Source organism: Trichechus manatus, unplaced genomic scaffold, assembly GCF_000243295.1.
Source record: "Trichechus manatus latirostris isolate Lorelei unplaced genomic scaffold, TriManLat1.0 scaffold00197, whole genome shotgun sequence".
Classification (NCBI taxonomy): Eukaryota; Metazoa; Chordata; class Mammalia; order Sirenia; family Trichechidae; genus Trichechus; species Trichechus manatus.
Window position 1 is genome coordinate 3728647 of NW_004444133.1, and position 24951 is coordinate 3753597.

Consider the following 24951-nt stretch of genomic DNA (forward strand, 5'->3'; position numbering starts at 1 on the left):
ATTTTTTTCTTTCAAGATTTTATATATGTCATCCCATTGCCTTCTTGCCTGCATGGTTTCTGCCGAATAATCTGAGCTTAGTCTTATTGTTTCTCCACTGTATGTGACTTCTCGTTTTTCACGAGCTGCTGTCTGGATTCTTTGTTTGTCTTTGGTTTTGGTGAGTGTGAATATGATATGCCTTGGTGATTTTCTTTTGGGGTCTCTCCTATATGGGGTTCGTTGAGTTTCTTGGATGGCCAGGTTTTCATCTTTCATGATATTGGGGAAGATTTCTGTCAGCAGGTCTTCAATGATCCTCTCTGTGTTTTCTGTTTTCTCCCCCGTTCTGTAATTGCAATCACTTGCAAATTTTTGCTTTTGATTGTACCCACATAACTCTCAGGGTCTCTTCATTTTTCTTTGTTCTTTTTCTGAGCTTTCCTGAAACAGAGTTGTATCCAAGTGTTTGTCTTCAATTCCACTGATCCTGTCTTCCACCGTTTCAAATCTGCTTCTCAGCCCTTCTATGACACCATCCATTTCTGAAATCTTGCCGTTTATCTTTTGGATTTCTAACTGCTGTCTTTGTATAATTTCCAGTTGTGAATTTATTTTGGTATTTTGTTCCTGCATTATTTTCCTGAATTCTTCCAATTTTTTGTCTGTATTTTTCATGAATTTGTCTATTTTTTCCTCATTTTTGTCAGCTTTTTGCGTTAGCTCTTGGAGAATTCTGAGTATTAGAGATTTTAATTCCCTATGTGGTAGTTCTAGTGCATTTTCTTCGACTGGAAAGTCATCTGGTGTTTTATTTTGGACACCTACTGGAACCATCCTGTCCTGTTTTTGTAAATGTTTTGAGATTGTCTGCTGTCTTCAGGGCATTCAGTAGTTATTTTTCTCATTTATTGATTGTAGACTTGTTTGTTTCATCCCTTTTTTTAAAAAAATTTGACCTTGTCTTAGCAGGTGGACTGTGTGTTCTTTGTTGTTTGTTCTTCTGTGGGCACAATACTTTTCGCCTCCTTCTCCAATTGGCAGGGTCAGTCTCTCAGAGACGGTACAGCAGGGCAGGTCTAGCTGAAGAGGAGTTACTGGGACGGGTTGTTTCTGGCACTTACTAAAGCCACCAGGGCGGGTCAGTAATCAGTGCAGGCCAGGTTCCAGTAGGCCGTACCTGTGCTGCTTAGTGGTGTGATGTTAAGTGCATGATGCAGGATAGGCAGGATGGATTGGGGAGATTGTTATGGAGCTAAGATGGATATGGGAGAGAGGAGAGAGGAACAGGAGCCAAAAACATACAAACAAACAAAAAAGAATGCTTGGGAAGCTTGCCGTTGGAGTCGAGAGATGAGAGACTATGAAATGGAGAAAAACAGAAAAGGGAAGAGGAAGAAAAGAAAAGAATGAATAAATAAAAACCAGATAGGTTAAAGAACTGCAAAGTTCCCAGGGATCCCACCGGTGCAGCTATGAGGTTTGGGGAAGTTGCTCTCAGGTGTTGCAGTACAGCCTGGCTAGAAGGCACAGAGGTATCCAACGCCAGGTATTCAGGGAACAGAAAGAGAAATAACATATAGAGAGATGAGAAACTGAGTAATGAGGAAAGACAAAAAGGGAAAAAGAGGGAAAAGAAAACAAAACAAATTAAAAAAAAAAAAAAAGAACAAGAAAAGCCCCCCAAAAACAGAAAAAAACAAAAAACCAATGAGAAAAGAAATGCCCTCAGGGATCCCTCTGCATGTCTGTGCCAGCCGAGGGGGTAGTCTCCTTCCCACACAGCACCTCCTGGCCAGAAAGTGTTCCCCACTCAAGAAAAGGAAAAGAAAACAAACAAACAATTCAAAACAAAGAAACGAACAAAAGCCCCGGGATCCCACCAGCGTGGCAGCCCAGACCGAGAAGCAGCTCCACACTCAAACGGAGCTCCACAGCCCCTCAGGAAGAAGCAAAGATGGCACACGGAGCCAGGTGTTTGAGCAAAAAGAGGGGGATGTGGTGAGAAGTAAGGAAGAAATCAAAAGAAGCAGAAAAAAAAGCCAACACCAGCAGCCAACAAACGGCACTCAGAGAGCCTGCTAGTGCAGGCTGGTGGAATCCAAGCAGCCGGTGTTTCTCAGACAAGAGACTGTGTCCGCAAGAAGCTGAGGGGGCCTAGTGTGGGTCAAGAAGGGTAGGGAGTGGGAAAATGTATATCACAAATTACCGGAGCTCTGCAGCCCCTCAGGAAGAAGCAAAGATGGCACACGGAGCCAGGTATTTGAGCAAAAGGAGGGGGAGGTGGTGAGAGGTAAGCAAGAAATCAAAAGAAGTGGAAAAAAGCAACACCAGCAGCCAACAAATGGCACTCAGAGAGCAGGCCCATACGGGTGTGTGGAATCCAGGCAGCTAGTGTTTCCCAGACAGGAGATTGTGGCCACGGGAAGCAGAAGAGGCCGAGTGGGAGTGAAGAAGGGTGGCGGGTGGGAAAGCATATATCACAAATTACCGGTTGTTTTGTCTCCCGCTGGAAGCTCCATGAAGCTGTTTTCCTGTACCCCCTGTTTGCTGGTCTCTGATAGGAGTCCCAGATGGCAGATCCGCGCTGTGTTAGCTGGTAGGGGACCTCTGCATGAATCTCTCCTCGCTCTCTGTTCTCTGTCAGTTTTCTCCATTTGGTGCTTAGCTGAGTTCTTTAACTCTTCATTTGATGTTTTAGGGTTTCAGGATTGTTATTTTCTCTGTTCAGCTTAGTTTTTCAGATCTTTGCTGTGGAGGGATGGCGTGGTGCTTCTGCCTAGAGTGCCATTTTGCCGGAAGTCCCGAAGGCTTCCATCATTCTTGTCTGAACTCTTTTGACAGTCTGATCATACTGTTTCTGGTAATGGACCCCTGCACAGTGGTTGAGAGCTATGGCTGCTAACCAAAATGTCGGCATTTAGAATCCACTAGCCACTCCTTGTAAACCCTATGGGACGGTTCTACTCTGTCCTATAGGGTCACTGAGTCAGAATCGACTCGACGGCAATGGGTTTGGTTTTGATTTTAATCACTTTACATCTTGTAGCCAGATTGCTATTTTCAAAAATCAACTAACTTCTGTTAGCCTACTTCATGGTTTCACCTAGCCCTTAGGATAAAGTTTCTTTAAAATGGTAAACTATTTATCATTGGTAAAAAATAAATAAATAAACATGAGGCCCAGCTTTACCTAACTGATTTTTCTTAACATCTTCTCCGGTGTACTTTACTCCCAATCCTACCAAATTTCTTCCTCAAACTTGTCATTCATATTCCCTTTAATTTCAAAGCCTTCCTTTAAATCACAATTATTATAATGATCTTCTTCAGAATGAGAATCTTTCATTTGTTTTTTCAAATCTTTTTTTTTTTTTTAATTTACAGAATAGTACACAAACAAAGAAGAAACCAGAGTAGTGTTGAAACTTTGAAGGCCTCCCAAAGCCGGCACTGCTTTTTGCCTTAAAGAGCTCCAGAGTATGGTGGTGGCAGTAGAGCATTTTCGTATTTTCTCCCAACTCCCTTTGACTGGCTAACTTCTAGTTACTCTTTCACCTACTTATCCTGCTGGTCTATTCCACCAGGGAGTCTACTCTGATCCCCCTAGGTTGGGTTACATATTTCTATTGTGTGCATTCACATCTCACCAATCAAGGTACCTAACAATTATGATTGTAATTACAAATGAGTTGTCTGAATCCTTCGTTAGACAGAAAGCACTGTGAGTACAGAGACCATATCTGTCTTTTCCACAACTATATCCTCATGCTTGGAATATAATATGCATTCAATTAATATTACTTCCCATGCATGAATGAATCAATTAATGAATCAATAAAGAAATGAGAATCTCTGTGTTCACAGAAGAGGAGAATCACAGAAAAGTGGGAAAAGAGTGAGGAGTTGCAGTACAATGATGACAGAGAACAGAAAGAGAAGACAAATAACTGTTTGGTAGATGAGAAAGAGAGTTAGTATGATAAGCTTTCAAAAATAAATTTAAAAACCTTTGCTGTTCCTAGTTTGAGTCTGAGGTAACTGTTTACATTTGGAGAAGTACACTATGTTTCAGGAGTAACAAATTAAATTCAAGCAGGAAGCAACAGATACACAACAACAACTTGTAAATAATTCCCTCTAACAACATTGATAAATACCATGGAAAGAACAGAGGATTGCTGGAGATAAGAAGAAGAAGTAAACTGTCTGACTGAAGCACGACAATCCTAAATGAATCAAAACATGTTGTATATCTTAGCCAAAAAAGTTCACCAGCACTTAGCAAAAGTACCTTCTTGAAGAATTCATTTAAAAAGAGGAAGATAGAAAAATACATGAGATACCATCTGGTGCTTAAAGAAGAAATCTGACATCATCTTACTCAAATTTGACCCAGGATATTGAATTATTCAATGTGTTATTATTCCTTTTCTCATCTTTTTCTTCCTTCACTCATTTCTTACTGTTATTAAATTTAAAAGATTTCCAATGTTTTTAAAGATTCCACTGGGCCATAATATGTACTTCAGACAAAACTGTGACAGTGTTTTATTAATTGTTGTTCTGCATAGGAAATTATACCTGAGTTTTATCGTTCATTGGGGATAATTTGGAACAGCAATACCTGGAGGATACTTCATAGGAGTGGGATAACAAGTGGGATAACAAGTCACTGATAACAAGATGAAGTACATATTTCTTGGTTCATATGAGTTCCTTTTCAGTCTGTCCCCTCTTGCCTTTCCAGACCTTTTCCATTTTCTCCTTTGCAATACTTTCAAAATCAACTAAATCCATTGGTTTCAGAAATTTCCTTCCTTCCTAAACCATTCTTCTCATTTGATCGCTGGGGTGCTCTAAAATGCAAATCTGACTCTACTACGAGTTTATTTAAAACACCTACTGTCAATGAACTAAATCCCACAATTCTTAGCTTGACATAGAATATGACTCATTTACCATTTTTTCCAGTCACCTTTGCTACTTAATTCTCTATCTTACAAATTATGCTCCAATAATATGTAAATGGCAGCAATGTGCCTTTACCTGGTGATCTCTTTCTCTGGAGTGCTTTTTCCACCTTTATTTACCTACATAACTCTTACTCACATTCAAGAACTTAACATCTGTAATAACACTATTCTATTTTATACACATATTTTCCCTAAAACTTACCAAAGTTGTTGAGAACTGGATTCGTGGCTGAATAGAAAACTGTATCTGTTCATCTCAAGTGCCCTCCCACCCCTGGAATCCTAAACCATGACATTGTCCTTACTAGTCATACCCATACCCCACACCTCTCAAATCAGGCTCCTCCCCTCTTTCAAAACTCTGTTTAAGACTTTGTCAACTCAGAAAAAAAAATACACGGACTCAAGGAAAACATTTCTGTCAGTTGTCTCAATTCTGATAATTCACATATTAGGTGCCAAATCTAGATAAGCATTTATATAAACATAAAGCAAAATCCGCTTCCTTCATGAAACTTCCTTGACAGCTGATTCCCACCGTTCTGCCAATGCCATAACATTCCCAATTCTCCCTCCAAAACATGTTCTATCCACAGGTAAAACTGGCTGAGTATCCTAACTCATATAATCTGAGGCCTATAAGAGACATTGCATTTAACTAGCCCAAATCTTTTCTTTTTACAAAATAGGAAATGAGGTCCAGACATCTGCTGAAGGAACATTGCTAATGAGTTTATATGGCTCTGCTACTCGTGTGTAGGTGTGTATCACCATGCCATTGTATATATTCACACACACACATACACACACACTTATAGTTCATAGTGTTTGAATATATCCTTGCCTTATTCCACATTTTAGAGAGATTAAAATGACAGCTTCTCCTTGTCCACTTCTTTCTTTAAAAAATAACCAACCATTACCTGATTTTGTTTTTGCACTAAAGGTAAGGTGACTACTGACTGACTGAATCCTCCTACCGCAACTCCCCTGGGAGTGTCAAGGCATTTCCTGACCCTGGCTTTGTTTCTATTGGCATTAAGCTCATTCACTCACGTCACTGGCAGCCATATCCAGGGACTTGTGGTCAGAATGGAGTCTAGTGTGCTGTTTTTCTCTAAAGATTCTATTTGACATTGCTCTGGCTTCTTGCCCATCCAGTGTGTGACCGGAACTCTCTTTAACAGTTGAAATAGCAATTATTGTATGTACACTGCAGAGATTGATAGTATTCAATAAGATTCGTCATTTGTAGGCCACTATAGTGACTAATCCCTGCTTCCTCCTATTCTAGCTTCTGTGTATGCATTATGATCACTGTTAACTGCTGCAATTGCTCTAAAGAATATAAAAGTTAACATTTTCTGAAGAGGGGCACAGTCAGAATGGATTCTCCTTCTTTGTGGTCTTTGATAAAAGATGTCTGAGTCAGTATAGGATTTGTACTTGTAGTAATTAAAGCAAGAGGATTCTTATCAACCGCCCACCCCCACAAAATACACCCACCCACCCACACACACACACACGAACATCCATATTACCCTTTGATGGTCTAAATTAAGAAATTTGGGTTAGTTCAGAAGACTTGCCCGAAGCTTTCTTGAGAGGAAGTCAGACAGACACAGACAGAATGGATTCCAGGTACAGGTAACAGGTTCACTCCTGCCTCCACTTAAGTCCCACAGTTAGAGCTACTTGAGGCTCATCTAAAGCCTTGGTACTGGTCTAGTGACCCAGACCAATTCTGACAGAAGCAGGAGATGTTGGAGTAGCTCGTCCCCAGGCTATCACCTTGCTCAGTCTTGCTAGATTCACACCCTGTCTCAGTTTCTCAATTTGTTTTCATGAGCTTCTACTTTGTCCCCATGTAAGCGGTGATGACAATATATATGAAGAACTAAATTTTTTTTCCAACAGTAGTATTTCCAAACTGCAAGTTCAAATTAAATTATCATAAATATTTAATATAAGTAGAATAATAAGAAATCAAATGACGTATTGCATTGGGCAAATCTGCTTCAAAAGACCTCTTTCAAGTGTTAAAAACAAAGATATCACCTTGAGTACTCAGGTGCACCTGGTCCAAGCCATGGTATTTTCAATCACCTCGAATGCACGTGAAAGCTGGACAACGAATAAGGAAGACTGAAGAAGAATTGATGCGTTTGAATTATGGTGTTGGTAAAGACTACTGAATATCCTACAGACTGCCAGAAGAACAAACAAAACTATCTTGGAAGAAATACAACAAGAATGCTCTTAAGAAGTGAGCATGTCGAGACTTCATCTCACGTAATTTTGACATGGTATCCGGAGGGACCAGTCCTTGGAGAACAACATCATGCTTCCTAAAGTAGAGGGTCAGCAAAAAAGAGGAAGACCCTCAAAGAGAATAAATTGACACAGTAGCTGCAACAATGGGCTCAAACATAGCAATGATCGCGAGGTTGGTGTAGAACGGGGCAGTGTTTCGTTCTCTGGTACACAGGGTCGCTATGAGTCAGAATCAACTTGATGGCACCTGACAACAAAAACATAACAACATAATTTAAAAATGTAACTGTCCCTGTGACAAATGGTTTTCAAACAATTAATTCTTAATTTATCTGTTTTGATAGCTGTATTTCCATACAACAAACTTTTTTTATTATGCTATAAGTCTTTTCTATATGTTAGTTAAAACCAATCGACATCATGTGATAAACTGAATTAAATATTAGCAAATAACCAAGATATCTGATTCTTAAACACTATAATTTAGATTTAGAAACATAAATTTAATAAAATTAATTAATAGATGATATGTATTTATTATGAATTTAACACTCAGTCTACAACTGAATGCTTATTTTACAATGTTGTTAGAGTATTGAGGGTTTTTTTTTTTCTTTTAACTTTCTTTTGCAGAGGCTTCTTGACTCAAGGGTTTAGAAACCAGCAGAGAGCACTAGCTACACAGGTTAGGATCTTTAGATCCTTAATGTTTGATTCCTCTGTCCTGGCTCCCCAACGCACTCTCACACCACCACCACCCTACCAAGGTACAAGTTGGCCTTAGTCAAAAGAAAAGAAAGAAATTTGGGCTTACTTGTTTGTTCCCATCACATTGGAAGTTAACCTGTAACTAAATTTATACCAAAGTTCCTAAGCTTAGATAATTGTTCTGATATAAATACAGTCTTCAGGAAGAAATTCTTACATATTCAAAGAAGATAGGTGGATTCTTTTGCACTTTGTTTCAACTAGCAAGGTAGTTAAAAACTCAAATTACATTTTGCTAAAATCATTTCTTCCCATCATACATAAATTCTCATAGATTTAAAGTAAGATTCATACACATGTTTCTGGTATTGTATCATTAAAAATGTACCTTTCAGAATTCATCTGCTTTTAGGAAAAAATCAGAAGTTTTTTTTATAGTTTTTTAACACTCTCTCCTTTCAACAGACGTCTAATTTTGTAATTTTTTACATTTATTTTTTGTGTGTTTGGTAAAGTCTAGAACCCCCTAGGGAAAATTAACAGGTATATTTCATGAAGGAAAAGATTAATTTTCAAAGGTTTAGTACCTTTCTGAAAAATTCCTCATTGAAAAAGTATATGGTATTGGAGAAAAAGGAGAAATGGATAGTGGACTTTATCTAGGTTATCAAGCTGAATCCTGCTAAAAAAATGGAAATGAGGCCTGCCCCTCTACTCTCCCCCAACAGAACCCTGAAGAAAGAGCAGAATAAAAGGAGAAAATGCACTTTAGAGGAAGAAAATCACAAGGTAATTCATTCCCATAATTTCTATCGTTCATATGCATAACCACTCGACTTACGTACTCATCTTACTACCAACCCTGAAACAAAAGAATGCACACACCTCCCTATTACAATTTAGTGTCAGTTTGAGGACGAATTCAGACTCACCTTAGGGTTTTGGATCATCAGGAAAAAACACCCTACTCCTCACTCCCTTTCATTATCCCTGCTGTCCCAAACTGATGAAACAGTGAGGGAAAAGAATGACCTTCTTCAAAACTCCTTGCCTCCCCCTAACACAGACACACTCACAAACACATACGTTTCTGCTCTTTGAGACTCCTGTAGGAAAAAAAAAATAGAATTTTCATTGTTTAAACCAACCAAAAATCAAACCTGTTGCAGTTGAATCAGTTCCGACTCATAGGTATTGCTAAATAAGACAAACCATCTGAAATCTCTGATATTTCATCATTTTGACCTACAATAACTTCCAGTGAGTCATATTTCTTCAGTTTTTATATGCATTTTATAGGACGAAACATAAACTACTACTTTACACAAAACTAAAACTGAAGAAAAATTCAAGCCTCGACTTGCAATAGTGAAAGATTCTATGGGCAAAAAACCGAACAACACAGGAAGCATCAAAAGAAGATGGAAGGAATATACAGTCACTGTACAAAAAAAAATTGGTCTACATTCAACCATTTCAGGAGGTAGCATATGATCAAGAACCTATGGAACTGAAAGAAGAAGTCCAAGCTGCATGAAGGCATTGGCAAAATACAAGGCTCCAGGAATTGATGGAATAACAATTAAGAGGCTTCAACAAACGGATGCAGTGCTGGAAGTAGTCACTCATCTATGCCAAGAAATTTGGAAGACAGCTACCTGGCCAACCAATTAGAAGAGATTCATATTTATGCCTACTCAAAGAAGGGTGATCCAACCGAATGTGGAAATTATCGAACGATATCATTAATATCACACACAAGTAAAATTTTGCTGAAGAGCATTCAAAAACGGCTACGGCAATACATTGACAGGGAACTGCCAGAAATTCAAGCCAGATTCAGAAGAGGACACGGAACCAGGGATATCATTGCTGATGTCAGATGGATCCTGGCTGAAAGCAGAGAATACCAGAAAGATGTTTACCTATGTTTCATTGACTATGCAAAGGCATTCAACTGTGTGGATCATAACCAATTGTGGATAACATTGAGAAGAATGGGAATTCCAGAGCACTTAATTGTGCTCATGAGAAACCTGTACATAGATCAAGAGGCAGTCGTTCAAACAGAACAAGGGGATACTGCGTGGTTTAAAGTCAGGAAAGGTGTGCGTCAGGGTTCTATTCTTTCGCCATATCTGTTCAATCTGTGTGCTGAGCAAATAATCCGAGAAGCTAGACTATATGAAGAAGAACACATCATCAGGATTGGAGAAAGACTCATTAATAACCTCTGTTATGCAGATGACACAACCTTGCTTGCTGAAAGTAAATAGGACTTAAAACACTTACTGATGAAGATAAAAGAGTACAGCCTTTAGTATGGATTACACCTCAACATACAGAAAACAAAAATCCTCAGAACTGGACCAATAAGCAACATCATGATAAATGGACAAAAGATTGAAGTTGTCAAGGATTTCATTTTACTTGGATCCACAATCAACACCCATGGAAGCAGTAGTCAAGAAATAAAAAGACGCAATGCACTGGGCAAATCTTCAGCAAAAGACCTCTTTAAAGTGTTAAAAAGCAAAGATGTCACCTTAAAGACTAAGGTGCGCCTGACCCAATCCATGGTATTTTCAATTGCCTTATATGTATGTGAAAGCTGAACAATGAATAAGGAAGACTGAAGAAGAAATTGACACTTTTGAATTATGGTATTGGCGAAGAATATTAATATACCATGGATTGCCAAAAGAACGAAGAAATACAGCCTTGAAATGCTCCTTAGAAGCAAGGATGGTGAGACTTCATCTCATGTACTTTGGACCTGTTATCAGGAGGGATCAGTCCCTGGAGAAGGACATCATGCTTGGTAAAGCAGAGGGTCGGTGAAAAAGAAGAAGACCTTCAAGAAGACGGATTGACACTGTGGCTGCAACAAAGGCTCCAGCATAACAACGATCTTGAAGATGGCACAGGACAGGGCAGTGTTCCATTCTGCTGTACACAGGGTCACTATGAGTCAGAATTGACTCGATGGCACCTAACAACAACAATTACTACTTTACACAAACAAATCTAAAGGAAAACAAAGAATCAGTTTGAGGGTTTATTTTTTCCATTTACTTAACAGTTAGATTAGGTAGTTGCCTATGTTATTCTCAGTAAAGACAATTTTATTCACTGATTGAACACCAACCACCATTATGGATGGTTGGTAGACACTTAAGTGCTTAAGTGTAAATATAATCCAGTGAAAGACACAAAAAAGATAACATTTAATTTTGTTAAGAAGTTAATCAGAATTTTTATTCAGATTAAAATGTCCTGAAAATGACAATAGTAGTTCAATATGAAGAAGAGCTTTTATTTTCCGATTTTATTTTATTTATTTATTTTTAAAATTTTTTTTATTGTACTTTAGGTGAAAGTTTACAGAACAAATAGTTTCTCATTAAACAGTACACATATTGTTTAATGACGTTGGTTAACAACCCCATGACATGTCAACACTCTCCCTTCTCGACCTTCGAGGACCTTTTTTTTTTTTGGGTGAAAATATACATAGCCAAAGATACACCATTTCAAAAATTTCTACATGTACAATTCAGTAACATCGATTACATTCTTCCAGTTGTGCTGCTATTCTCACTGTCCTTTTCCAAATTATTCCATCACCATTGTCTTCAACTCACTGTCCGCTAGGCTTCCCATCAAACCTTTTGAGTTGCTGTTGTCAATTTAAACTCACATAGATAATTCTTGTTGTTTTTTTTTTTTTGTTTGGTACCTTAAATGAAGGTTTACAGAACAAATAGTTTCTCATTAAACAGTACACACAGTGCCTTATGACAATGGTTAACAACCCCATGACAAGTCAACACTGTCCTTTCTCAACCTTGGGTTCCCTATCACCAGCTTTCCTGTCTCCTCCTGCCTTCTAGTCCTTGTCCCTGGACTGCTGTGACTCATTAGTCCCGTTTTGTTTTACGGGGCTGTCCAATCCCCAGCTGAACGGTGAACTTTGGGAGGGGCTTCACCACTGAGCTAAAAGGGTGTCCGGGGGCCGTATGCTCGCAGTTTCTCCAATCTCTGTCAGGCCAGTAAATCTGGTCTTTTTTTGTGGGTTAGAATTTTGTTCTACATCCTTCTCCAGCTCTGTCCAGGGCCCTCTATTGTGATCCCGGTCAGAGCAGTCAGTGGTAGTAGCCAGGCACCATCTAGCTATACTGGACTCAGTCTGGTGGAGGTCTTGGTAGCTGTGGTCCATTAGTCCTTTGGACTAATCTTTCCCTGTATCCTGTTCTCTTCATTCTCCCTTGCTCCCGAAGGGGTGAGACCAGTGGAGTATCTTAGATGGCTGCTCACCAGCTTTTAAGACCCCAGACACTAGTCACCAAGGTAGAGTGTAGAGCATTGTCTTTATAAACTGCGTTATCCCAGTTGAGCTAGATGTTCCCCGAGACCATGGTCCCCACAGCCCTCCACCCAGCAATTCAGTCCCTCAGGGTGTTTGAATGTGTCTACAGAGCTTCCACAACCTTTCCTTGTACAAGCTGTGCTGGCTTCCCCAAAAAGAGCTTTTTAATAGTTGTTTAGCTTGCCTTCTTGAGTAGAAAGTAACTGGGAGACCAATTACAACGTTATTTCCATTTTTACCTAGTCTTTCCTCACTGTTTCCCTTTTCATGACAGAGTAGATATTAAGAGCTCAGACTGGGGACTCAGGTAACTTGAAAGCAACTCTAGGCTCCTCCTCTTAGTTCCACATGTTAATCAACTTCTTTGTGTGTCAACTGTAAATTGGAGATAAATAATACTTCTTACCCTACTGGATTGTCACAAGAAAATTAACTCAGCCCCTGGCATATAGTAAGTGTTTAATAAAGTTATTATTTTTTCTTATCAATTCATAAAAAATAACTATGTTATTGCTGTTAGGTGAGATGCCGTCGAGTTGGTTCCAACTCATAGTGACCCTATGTACAACAGAACACTGTACAACACTGCCCAGTCTGCATCACCCTCACAATCGTTGCTTTTGTCTTTCAGTAGAAACAGTAGTTATATCCTTTGGAGGCTCACCTCTCCTGTAATTGAGATAACATCTCTGTCATTTTTCTCAGGCAACTTGCTCCGTCAATCTTCACCACTATCATCTCATCTTCAATATCTCCTGTTCTATTGGTGCTCTCTCTTCCCTTTACTATAGAAGATGCCAGATGATTTTTCACCTTTTCATAGACAAACTACTTGGAAGAGTAGGGCTATTTCATTTGCCACATCTTTCATTTACTCCTTATCTTGGTTATCTAGTGCTGCTGTAAGAGAAATAGCACAAGTGTATGGCTTTAACAAAGAGAAATTATTCTCTCACAGTCCAGTAGGCTACAAGTCCAAATTCAGGGCATCAGCTCCAAGGGAAGGCTTCAAGTCCAAATTCAGGGCATCAGCTCCAGGGGAAGGCTTTCTCTGTCGGCTCTGGAGGAAGGTCCATGTTATCAATCTTCCCTTGGTCTGGGAGCTTCTCTGAGCAGGAACCTCAGGTCTGAAGGACAGGCTCTGCTCCCAGCACTGTTTTCTTGGTGGTGTGAGGTTCCCAATTTTCTGCTTGCTTCCCTTTCCTTTCATCTCTTGAGAGATTAAAGGTGGTGCATGCTTCACCCTAGGGAAACTCCCTTTACATTGGATCAGTGATGTGACCTGGGTAAGGGTGGTGTTACAATCCCACCCTAATCCTCTTCAACATAAAATTACAATCACAAAATAGAGGCCAACCACACAATTCTGGGAATCACATGGCCCAGCCAAATTGATACCCACATTTTTTGTGGGACACAATTCAAACCATGACGCTCCTAAAAGTTTTGCATTTCATTCCTTGCCTCCTAACACCACACACGCACACACACACCCCAATCCCTCCACAGAAATTGTTCTCCTTATCAATGATTACCATTTGGTCAAAGCCAACAGATAGTCCTCTCTGCTCATCTTACTTAAATTATCGTGGCTTTTTGATATTGTTGACCACTTCCTTTTTTTCGGAAAGCTGACTACTTCCAATTTTCTGCTTTAGTTTTAATTATATCACTATCTTCTGATTTTTCTCATCTTTAGCTACTCCTTTCTCAGCCTTCTTCAGAAGAAAAAAAATTACTGACTATGCACTGTTCTCTACTTCTATGACTTCAACTACAATTTATATACTGACTTCCAAATTGATATATTTAAACTTGAACTCTGTTTAAACTACTTTGTAATCCCTTCATCACCGATCACTTCCAATCCATCATCAAGTTCCCAGAATAGTGTGTTTTTTTTTTTGTTTTTTTTTTTTGTTTTTTACTGTTACCTATAGTAAAAACTTTAGTTAACATATCACTAAATTGATTTCACTACCCAGTGGGAGAAGAAATTTATAGTTTGAAAAATGCCATTGGTCTTAACTCCTTAGTAGCTCTCAATTCCATCATCTACTTTCTTTTTCATTGTCATAATTCTGACACTTAAAAATTTTTGCATGAATTATTATTGGCTCTTAACTTATCTGCTCACCTTCAGCCTACTTACTCTTTCCCCATTCCTCACAAAATGCACACTTGCTCATGTGGCTCCCTTCTTTAAAATCTGTCATTGTTTCCCAATCTTTCATACTCAAGAAATCAATCCCAAAAGATGAAGTTTGTACTCGGGGAACAAGCCCCCACGATACCTCATGTTTTGGCCTCCGCTTTCTCTCTCTAGGCTCTCCATAAGCTCAGTCCTCCGTCCACATGTCCTTCTCCAGCCTACCCTCTTCATTCCAGCCATACATGGGAGTAGTGGGTTAAGAAAAGGGAATGGAGTTAGATACAAAGATAATAAGACATAGCACCTGCTTTCAAAGAATTTCAAGTTCCACTGGAAAGATACAAAGAGTATGCATATTCATATAATACAAGTGAAATAGTAGTTTAAAACGATACGAAGGAACTGTTTTTCTAAGCACAGAGGACAGAGAGATATTACTCCCAGCTTGGAAACCATGATCAGTTTTATCTTTTTTGCCAAGATCAGTGCCTTTTGAATTAGAGTCTAGTGTGCTACCTGGTTTTAAAGGAATGATATCTGCTTCCTATTTAGTCTTAGACACATTTTTACTCTGTACATTAGCTCCAGAAGGAATACGTGAGTAGTTTTGAAAAGATCAACAAACTAACTTATGGAATATCAGCATGTGCTTATGTATAAAAGTCATTTTTTTTTCCAAAGAGTAAGTATTCTATAAAATTTGAATAAGAATAATACTCCAGACTCTTTGGAAATGAAACACTAGCAGCATTTATATGTATTACATGAGAACGAAAAAGATATTAGCATGATTGAGCAAAACAATACAGTATTTTGGATTCAAGACCTGGAATCCCGTCCCATCTGGCATTTATTGGCTGGGTGAACTTGGGCAGGTTACTTATCTTTCAGACCTTCCCTGTATCAATCAGGAAAATGTAGAAAATAAAAATGCATAATTCATAGCTTATGTATTATTATTATTAGTCAAATAGCTATAAGAAGAGTAATTTTCAAAGTGCCAAGTACAAAACAATAAGTTAACCTTCATAATATATAATTTATATTAACTGATGTAAAAATGGCATTATGATAAAAATATAAAGTATAGAAATTTTCTAATAAATATGGGGACTCATTTTATACCAAGTAAGAAATTATTGAATTTTTTTGTTACACTTATTTCAATATCATAAACCTCAAAACTGATTGTGGTGTGTTTCCCAGCCTCTCCAAATGAAGTAGTTATTCATGAGATTCACTCCTAATTATTTACCATGTACCTACCATGGCATTTAGCACAAAACTTGATATACTTGTCTGCAGTGATTTTTTTATTGCTTTAGAAAAAAAAATTGGAAGAACTTTGCTGAAAAATACATGCCATATAGACTTTCACCAATGAGCTATCTATATCATGATTTTTAAAAATGATCAACAAATTTTTAATCAACTGAGTCCTGTATTTTCTCTGAAACCATCTGGTGACCTTAAAAAGAGAAATAAACAGTAGTTATAGTAACAAGTAATCACAAAATCTCAGTTTCTTTTTTCCTTTTTTCATTGTACTTAGACGAAGCTTTAAAGAACAAGTAGTTTTTCTTTAAATAGTTAGTACACATATTGTTTTATGACAGTGGTTAACACCCCTATGACATGTTAACACTGTCGCTTCTCAAACTTGGTGTTCCCTATTATCAGCTTTCCTGTCCCCTCCTGTCTTCTAGTCCTTGTCCCTGGACTGTTATGCCCCACTAGTCTTGTTTTGTTTTATGGGGCTATCTAATCTTTGACTGAACCGTCAACCTCAGGAGTGACTTCATTACCCAGCTAAAAAGGTATCCGGGGCCCATACTCCCAGAGTTTCTCCAGTCTCTGTCAGGCCAGTAAGTCTGGTCTTTTTTTTTTTTTTTTTTTTTGAGTAAGAGTTTTGTTCTACATTTTTCTCCAGCTCTGTCTGGACCCTCTGCTGTGATCCCAGTCAGACCGGTCAGTGGTGGTAGCCAGGCACCGTCTAGTTGTACTGAACTCAGTCTGGGGAAGACCATGGTAGTGGTCCATTAGTCCTTTAGACTAATCTTTTCCTTGTATCCTGTTCTCTTCATTTTCTCTTGCTCCTGAAGGGGTGAGACCAGTGGAATATCTCAGATGGCTGCTCACAGGCTTTTAAGACCCCAAACACTACTCACCAAGGTAGAATGTAGAACATTTTCTTTATAAACTGTGTTATGCCAGTTGAGCTAGATGTTCCCTGAGACCATGGTCCTCACAGACCTCCTCCCAGCAATTCAGTCCCTCAGGGAGTTTGCACGTATCTACAGGGCTTCCATGACCTTTCCTTGTACAAGTTGTTCTGGCTTCCCCAGTATTGTGTACTGTCTTACCCTTCACCAAAGTTACCACTTATCTATTGTCTGTTTAGTATTTCTCCCTCACCCCACCTATCCCTCATAACCAACAAAGATTGTTTCCTTTCATGTGAGAACTTTTTCATGAGTTTTTACAGTAGACGTCTCATACACTATTTGTCCTTTTGTGATTGACTTATTTCACTCAGCATGATATCCTTCAGTTTCATCCATGTTATGAGATGCTTCACAGATTTATCATTGTTCTTTATTGTTGCATAATACTCCATTGTGTGTATGTACCATAGTTTGTTTATCCATCCATCTGTTGATGGGCATCTAGGTTGTTTCCATCTTTTTGCTATTATGAACAATGCTGCAATGAACATGGGTGTGCATATGTCTATTCGTGTGACAGTTCTTATTTCTCTAAGATATATTCCTAAGAGTGGGATTGCTGGATTGTATGGTTTTTCTATTTCTAGCTTTCTAGGGAAGCATCATATCATTTTCCACAATGGTTGTATCATTTTATATTCCCACCGGCAGTGCATTAAGAGTTCCGATCTCTCCGCAGCCTCTCCAACATTTGTTATTTCCAATTTTTGATACGTGCCAGTAACGCCTGGGTGAGATGGTATCTCATTGTGGTTTTAATTTGCATTTCTCTAATGACTAGTGATCGCGAGCATTTCCTCATGTGTCTGTTGGCCGCTTGAATGTCTTCTTTGGTGAAGTGTCTGTTCATTTCCATTGCCCGTTTTTTAATTGGATTATTTGTCTTTCTGTTGCAGAGGTGTTGGATTTTCTTGTAGATTTTAGAGAATAGACCTTTGTCTGACTTGTAATGTCCAAAAATTTTTTCCCCGTCTGTAGGGTCTCTTTGTACTCTTTTGGTGAAGTCTTTTGACGAACATAAGTGTTTAATTTTTAGAAGATCTCTGTTATCTAGCATATCTTCTGGAGTTTGTGTGCTGTTGATTATGGTTTGTATCCTGTTAATACCGTGTATTAGGGCCTTTAGTGTTGATCCTATTTTTTCTTCTATGAACTTTATGGTTTTGGGCTTTATATTTAGGTCTTTGATCCATTTTGAATTAGTTTTTGTGTATGGTGTGAGATATGGGTCCTGTTTCATTTTTTTGCAGATGGACATCCAGTTTTGCCAGCACCATTTGTTAAAAAAACTGTCTTTTCCACATCTGATGCACTTTGGGCCCTTGTCGAAGATCAGGTGGCCGAAGGTGGATGGATTTACATCTGGGTTCTCAGTTCTGTTCCATTGGTCAATGTATCTGTCATTGTACCAGTACCAGACTGTTTTTACTACTGTAGCTGTACAGTAGGTTCTGAAGTCAGGGAGTGTGAGTCCTCCTACTTTACTCTTTTTCTTCAATAGAGCTTTACTTACCCAGGGCTTTTTCCCTTTCCAAATAAAGTTAATGACTAATTTTTCCACGTCTTTAAAGAATATTGTTGGTATTTGGATCAGAATTGCATTGTATTTGTAAATTGCTTTGGGTAGAAATTGTCATTTTCACAATGTTGAATCTACCTATCCATGAACATGGTATGTTTTTCTATTTATGTAGATCCTTTTGGGTTTCTTTCAGTAGTGTTTTGTAGTTTTCTTTGTATAGGTCTTTTACATCCCTGGTTAGATTTGTTCCTAAGTATTTTATTTTTTTTAGGGGCTATTATAAATTGTATTGTTTAAAATCTCAGTTGTTTATCACAAGACATTTTTATTTCTTACAGAAGTGATAGGGAAAGTAGAGGACTGGATTTCAGTAGTTTAGTGATAGGGCCCTTTTTCTAGCAATATGATCTTGAAAAGTCACTAATCTTTCTGGACATCAGTTTCCTCATTCAGGAAAATAAAGGTATTGGATTTAAAATCCTTAAGGCTACAAGTTTAAATATTTTCTTTCTTGGTTCATCAATAAACAAATATTAAGGATGTCATATACGACATTAAATCAATACAGATATACTAAAAGATAAAGTCTTTCTGATCGAGAAAGTTATTTACAGGTATAGAATATATAACAAGATAATAAGTAATGTAAAACAACTAATGATGTCAAACTCTTGCATATCACTTTACATAGTAATATTGATGATAATTTAAAAGGCAGAACCTTGCTGTGGGACTTAGAACAGTTTGTTCCCATTATCACCACTATCTTGCTTTATGATTTGAACAAGTACCAAAGGTAAATCACCTGTCTAATATACACATGTATGGGAATCAACTTTTAATAGGCTACACTATCTAGATGCATTGATAATTACTGGTGATTGGAATGTGTAAGTTGGAAACCAAGAAGAAGGATCAGTAGTTGGAAAATATGGCCTTGGTGATAGAAACAACACTGAAGATCACATGACAAAATTTTGCAAGACCGATGACTTATTCATTGGAAATACCTTTTTTCAATAAACTGAGACTTTACAAATGGACTTCAACAAATAGAAGACACAGGAATCAAACTGACTACACCTGTGGAAAAAGATGATGGAGAAGCTCAATATCATCAGACAGGACAAGGATGGGGCTGACTGTGGAAGAGATCATTGACTGTTCATATGTAAGTTTAAATTGAAGCTGAAAAAAATTAAAACAAGTTCACAAAGGCCAAGGTACAACCTTGAGTATAGACCACCTGAATTTAAAAACCGTCTCAAGAATAGATCTGACACATTGAACACTAATGACCGTAGACCAGACAAGTTGTGGAATGACATCAAGGACATCATACATGAAGAAAGTAAAAGGTCATTAAAAAGACGGGAAAGAAAGAAAAGACCAAAATGGGTGTCAGAAGAGACTCTGAAACTTGCTCTTGAATGTAGAGTAGCTAAAGCGAATGGGAGAAATAATGAAGTAAAAGAGCTGAACAGAAGATTTCAAAGGGTGGCTCAAGAATACAAAGTAAAGTATTATAATGACATGAGCAAAGACCTGGATGAGAAAACCAAAAGAGAAGAACATGCTTGGCATTTCTCAAGCTGAAAGACCTGAAGAAAAAATTCAAGCCTCAAGTTGCCCTACTGAAGGATCCTATGGACAAAATAGTGAATGATGCAGGAAGCATTAAAAGAAGATGGAAGGAATACATAAAGTAACTGTATCAGAAAGAATTGGTCTGTCTTTAAATATTTCAGGAGGTAACATATGATCAAGAACCAATGGTATTGAAGGAAGAAGTCCAAGCAGCACTGAAGGCATTAATGAAAAACAAGGATCCAGGAATTGACAGAATACCAGCTCAGATGTTTCAACAAACAGATTCAATGCTAGAAGTGCCCACTCATCTATGCCAAGAAATTTGGAAGATGGCCACCTGGTAAACCTATTGAAGAGATCTGTATTTGTGCCCATTCCAAAGAATGGTGACCCAAGAGAATGCGGAAATTATCCAACAATATCATTTATATCAAAGGCAAGTAAAAGTATGCTGAAGATAATTTAAAAATTGTAGTAGCAGTACATCAATAGGGAACTGCCAGAAATTCAGGCTATATTCAGAAGGGATATCATTGCTGATATCAGACGGATCTTCGCTGAAATTAGAGAATATTAGAAAGATGTTTACCTGTGTTTTATTGACTATGCAAAGGCATTCAACTGCGTGGATCATAACAACATTGTGAAGAATGGGAATTCCAGAGCACTTAATGGTGCTCATGTGGAAACTGCACACAGACCAAGAGGCAGTCATTCGAACAGAACAAAGGGATACTGCGTGGTTTAAAGTCAGGTAAGTTGTGTATCAGGGTAGTATCCTTTCACCATATTTATTCAGTCTCCATGCTGAGTCAATAATCCGAGAAGCTGGACTATATGAAGAAGAATGCAGCATCAGTATTGGAGGAAGACTCATTAACAACCTGCGATATGCAGATGACAAAACCTTGCTTGCTGAAAGTAAACAGGACTTGAAGCACTTACTGATGAAGATCAAAGACTACAGTCTTCAGTATGGATTACATCTCTACATAAAGAAAAGAGAAATCTACACAACTGGACCAATAAGCAACATCATGACAAACAGAGAAAAGACTGAAGTTGTCAAGGATTTCATTTTACTTGGATCCACAACAAACACCCATGGAAGTAGCAGTTAAGAAATCTCACAACGTATTACATTGGGCAAATCTGCTGCAAAAGATCGCTTTCAAGTGCTGAAAAGCAAAGATATCTCCTTGAGGACTGAGGTGCATCTGACCCAAGCAATGGTATTTTCAATTGTCTCATATGCATGCAAAAGCTGGACAATGAATAAGGAAGACCAAAGAAGAATTGATGCATTTGAACTATGGTGTTGATGAAGAATATCGAATATACCATGGACTGCCTGAAGAATGAACAAATCTGTCTTGGAAGAAGTACAACCTCTTTAGAAATGAGGATGACAAAACTTGATTTCAGGTACTTTGGACATGTTATTAGGAGGGATAAATCCTTGGAGAAGGACATCATGCTTGATAAAGTGGAGGGTCAGTAAAAAAGAAGACTCTCAGTGAGATGGATTGACACAGTGCTGTAACAATAGGCTCAAATATAGCAACAACTGTGAGGATGGCACAAGACAGGGCAGTGCTTCATTCTGTTGTATATAGGGTCACTATGGGTTGGAAAAGAGTCGATGCCACCTAACAACAACCTGGAGAGACATCATTCAATAAATGTACAATTTAAAGGGTTGTTTGAATTTTCTCTCCTGTTATGGTGCCTTTTCCAACTTCACCTTATTAGCATGTTAAGACTTTGTCTTAAGCTCCTTCAGCTAGATTTTCACGTAGCTCTTACGTTGTTGTTGTGTGCCGTTGAGTCAATTTCAACTTATAGCAACCCTATATGACAGAGTAGAACTGCCCTCATAGGGCTTCCTAGTCTGTAATCTTTATGAGAGAAGATCACCAGGTGTTTTCTTCCTTGGAGCTGCTGGTGGGTTTGAATTGCTGACCTTTTGGTTAGCATCCAAGACCATAACCATTTGTGCCACCAGATCTCTTCATAATTCTCTTAAATTCTCGGTAGAATTTAATGCTTAGTAATTTTTTGTGACAGTATTATACGTGACCATTTTGGAGGCCAATGACAAACTCAAACAAGATAAAGGATATGGAAAGCTTCCTTTGACATTTAAAAATGAATTAATGATCATTTGCTTTGCTGCTTTGATAAATGTATTAAGAGAAGGAATTTTACCAAGTCATGGATTAAAATCTAACCAGAATAGAGTAAGAAATTCCCTAGTGAAATGAACTGATCTTAGATTTTCCATAAATTATTGCTAATTCAAACTCCGACTCTTTATTATCACAGTGAAAACTATAGTTTCCTTTAGTGAAGGACCACATGTTAAACAGTATTCTTTACAACTGGAGTTCTAGGTAACTCCAGATAGAAAAACACTTTGGTAAAGATTTATATGTTATGCAAGTAATTTGATAAACTATATTTCTGTAGTAGGAATTCTGAACTTTAAGGAAAGGGAAGACATTATTCCACAGGGATTTTTTTAATTGACTGAAGACACATTTAAAAATAACTTAGTTTCATCATCAACTTAGCCTCATTACCATCATGCTGTTTATGATTCATCTCCTTGTGACTTTTATAAACATAGATGGAAAATTAGATCTGTTTGATTCATTGTAATTAGTATTCTCTAAGAAATTTGGAGCCATGACTGAGTGCAGCAGCATTCTTGTGGCCCTTTTGGGTTATCATAACGAATGTATCAAATGGGTTTTGGAGTTATGTTCTGCCTAACCTCACTCAGAGGTCTGCATGGCAACATGAGAGTCACCTTGCCCCTCTCTAGATTACGTGCCAACTTCCCTACGCCCAGTAATCAAGGCCTTTTGAGTGGAACCCATCTTTCTGTCCCTTCCTCCAGTTCAGACTCTACTCATTTCTCCCCTAGGTTACCGAAGCAGCCTCCTAACTGTTCTTTCTCCCAAACTGCTTTCCTCCCCCATCACAGTCCTTCCTTCACCACCCCTCCAAGCTTGCTCAACTGATAATCACTCATCCTCACCTCCTCTGAGAAGACTTTTTTGATCCCCTTGTTCTGATTTATATATTAGCCCCTAGGTATAATTGTAGCACCCTGTTCTTTCCTCAGTCATAGCCCTTTTCACATAGTACAGTAACTGTAGATTTTCAGCCTCCTCACTATAAGTTACTGGAGTTCAGGGACACTGTCTTCTCTGGATTGTTAAGACCTAGCACAGTGTCTAGGAAAAAAAGGTAAATAAATGATTTTGTAAGATTATGTGAATGAATAAGAGCCCTGGTGACCCAGTAGTTAAGAGCTTGTCCGCTAACCAAAAGGTCAGAAATTTTAATCCACCAGCCACTCCTTGGAGACCCTACAGGGCAGTTCTACTCTGTCCTGTAGGGTCTCTATGAGTCAGAATTGACTCTATGGCAACCGGTAATATGAATAAATAAGTTATAAATTAACTAATTAATAAAGAAATAGAAATACAAGAAATTAGTCATAGACATTAAAATTCCAAATCAAAGAACTTTCATTGATTGTTGTCTCCTACTTGTCCAGGTTCCCAATAATTTAAGATGCAGCTCCATGGCATGGCTGGATAACAGTAAATATAGTATTCTGAAGCATGCCAAGCAGCTCAACTCAGCTATTTTGTATAACAATTGTCAGCAGTGCATTTGTAAAAAGCTCCTCATAGACATTGCATGAAAGCTTATCTCAAATGTGCAGAAGTTGGGAAAAGGGAGCAGTAAAGTTCCCATACTCCGTTATCAAACCATAAATCATTTCTTAGAATAGAAAAAAAATATATAAATATCCTTCTTCTTTTCTGAACCAAAATAGCAAGGCTTTCACTGTTTGTTCTCTTTCTTAACCATAAAATTTTGATTGATACGATAACCCTGAAATAGATAACCCAGGTAACTGATAACATTTTCCTCCAGTGACCACTCAAATGAAATTTCTTCTGGCTTTTTCCTCCTGGAAACAAAATAAGCAATATCTTCTTCTAGTGGTTTTGATTTTGCAAAACACTTGGTTCCAACCTTTTGTAGATCTTTTTAATAGGCAAGCATATTTACAGGGCATAAAATAACAGCAGTCATGTTGGTTATTCTCAAGGATGTAATCATGCTAATGAATGCAATGATTATGGGCTAGCCCTTGCATGTAAAAAAGGGTGACTCCTGTTTATGATATCACCATTGCAAACATGGAAAGTACCTTTTTTTTTTTATTGATATCCAAAGAATAATCAGATTTCTCCAGGACAGATATGATTTACTTCTGTTCTGGTGTTTTTGAGGTTTGTTTTTTCCTGGTGGGTTAGAAATAGATGTAAAAGTTTAGTCCCATTTTAGGACATTTTAGTCATGCCCTTTGGATTCCATATATCAAAGTTGGAGTTGACTTAATGATCAGATCAGCCTATCAAGTAGTTATACTCAGAAGGTGGGCCTCTACATTAAGAATAACTTCATGGATGAGAATCAACATAAATACAATCCCCCAAATGTGAAGACTAATCAAATCCTCACTCTCCTACTTCTCAACTGTCTCCGACACCAGCCACCCATGTGGCACTCCTGCTCACTCACTGTCCCTAGCCATCTGGAGCTACATCAGAGCTCATAAGTTAAAATAACACTGTTTTTAGATTGCCAAATAGGCAGATGCTAGACACAAACTTAGGAGTCTACAAGACACTTTTACTTCTGACCTGTTGGCCACAAATTTGGGGTTTTCCCACTACCTTTTTTGGATGCCAGCCACAAGCTCAGGGCCCCCGGGTCTCCCTCACTTTTATCTGCTGGCTCTTACTACGCTTTTATCTCAATAATTTGCTGGAATGACTCACAGAAATCACAGAAAGTACTATACTTATGATTACAGATTGATTATAGCAAAAGCTCACAAATCAGGATCATTATATGGAATAGAAGCTTGGCAAGGAGAGTTCCAAGCACTGAGATTCCATATCCCAAAGATGGAGCTTCACCTTCCCTTCACCAGCCAGGAAGCTCTTCGAGCCTCTGTATTCTGAGCCTTTAGTGGTCTCAATTATTATGTAGTCATGATTAAGGCCTCATTAATGCATCATATGCATGATACATTAAATCATGCCTTCCGAGGTTAGTTGATACCA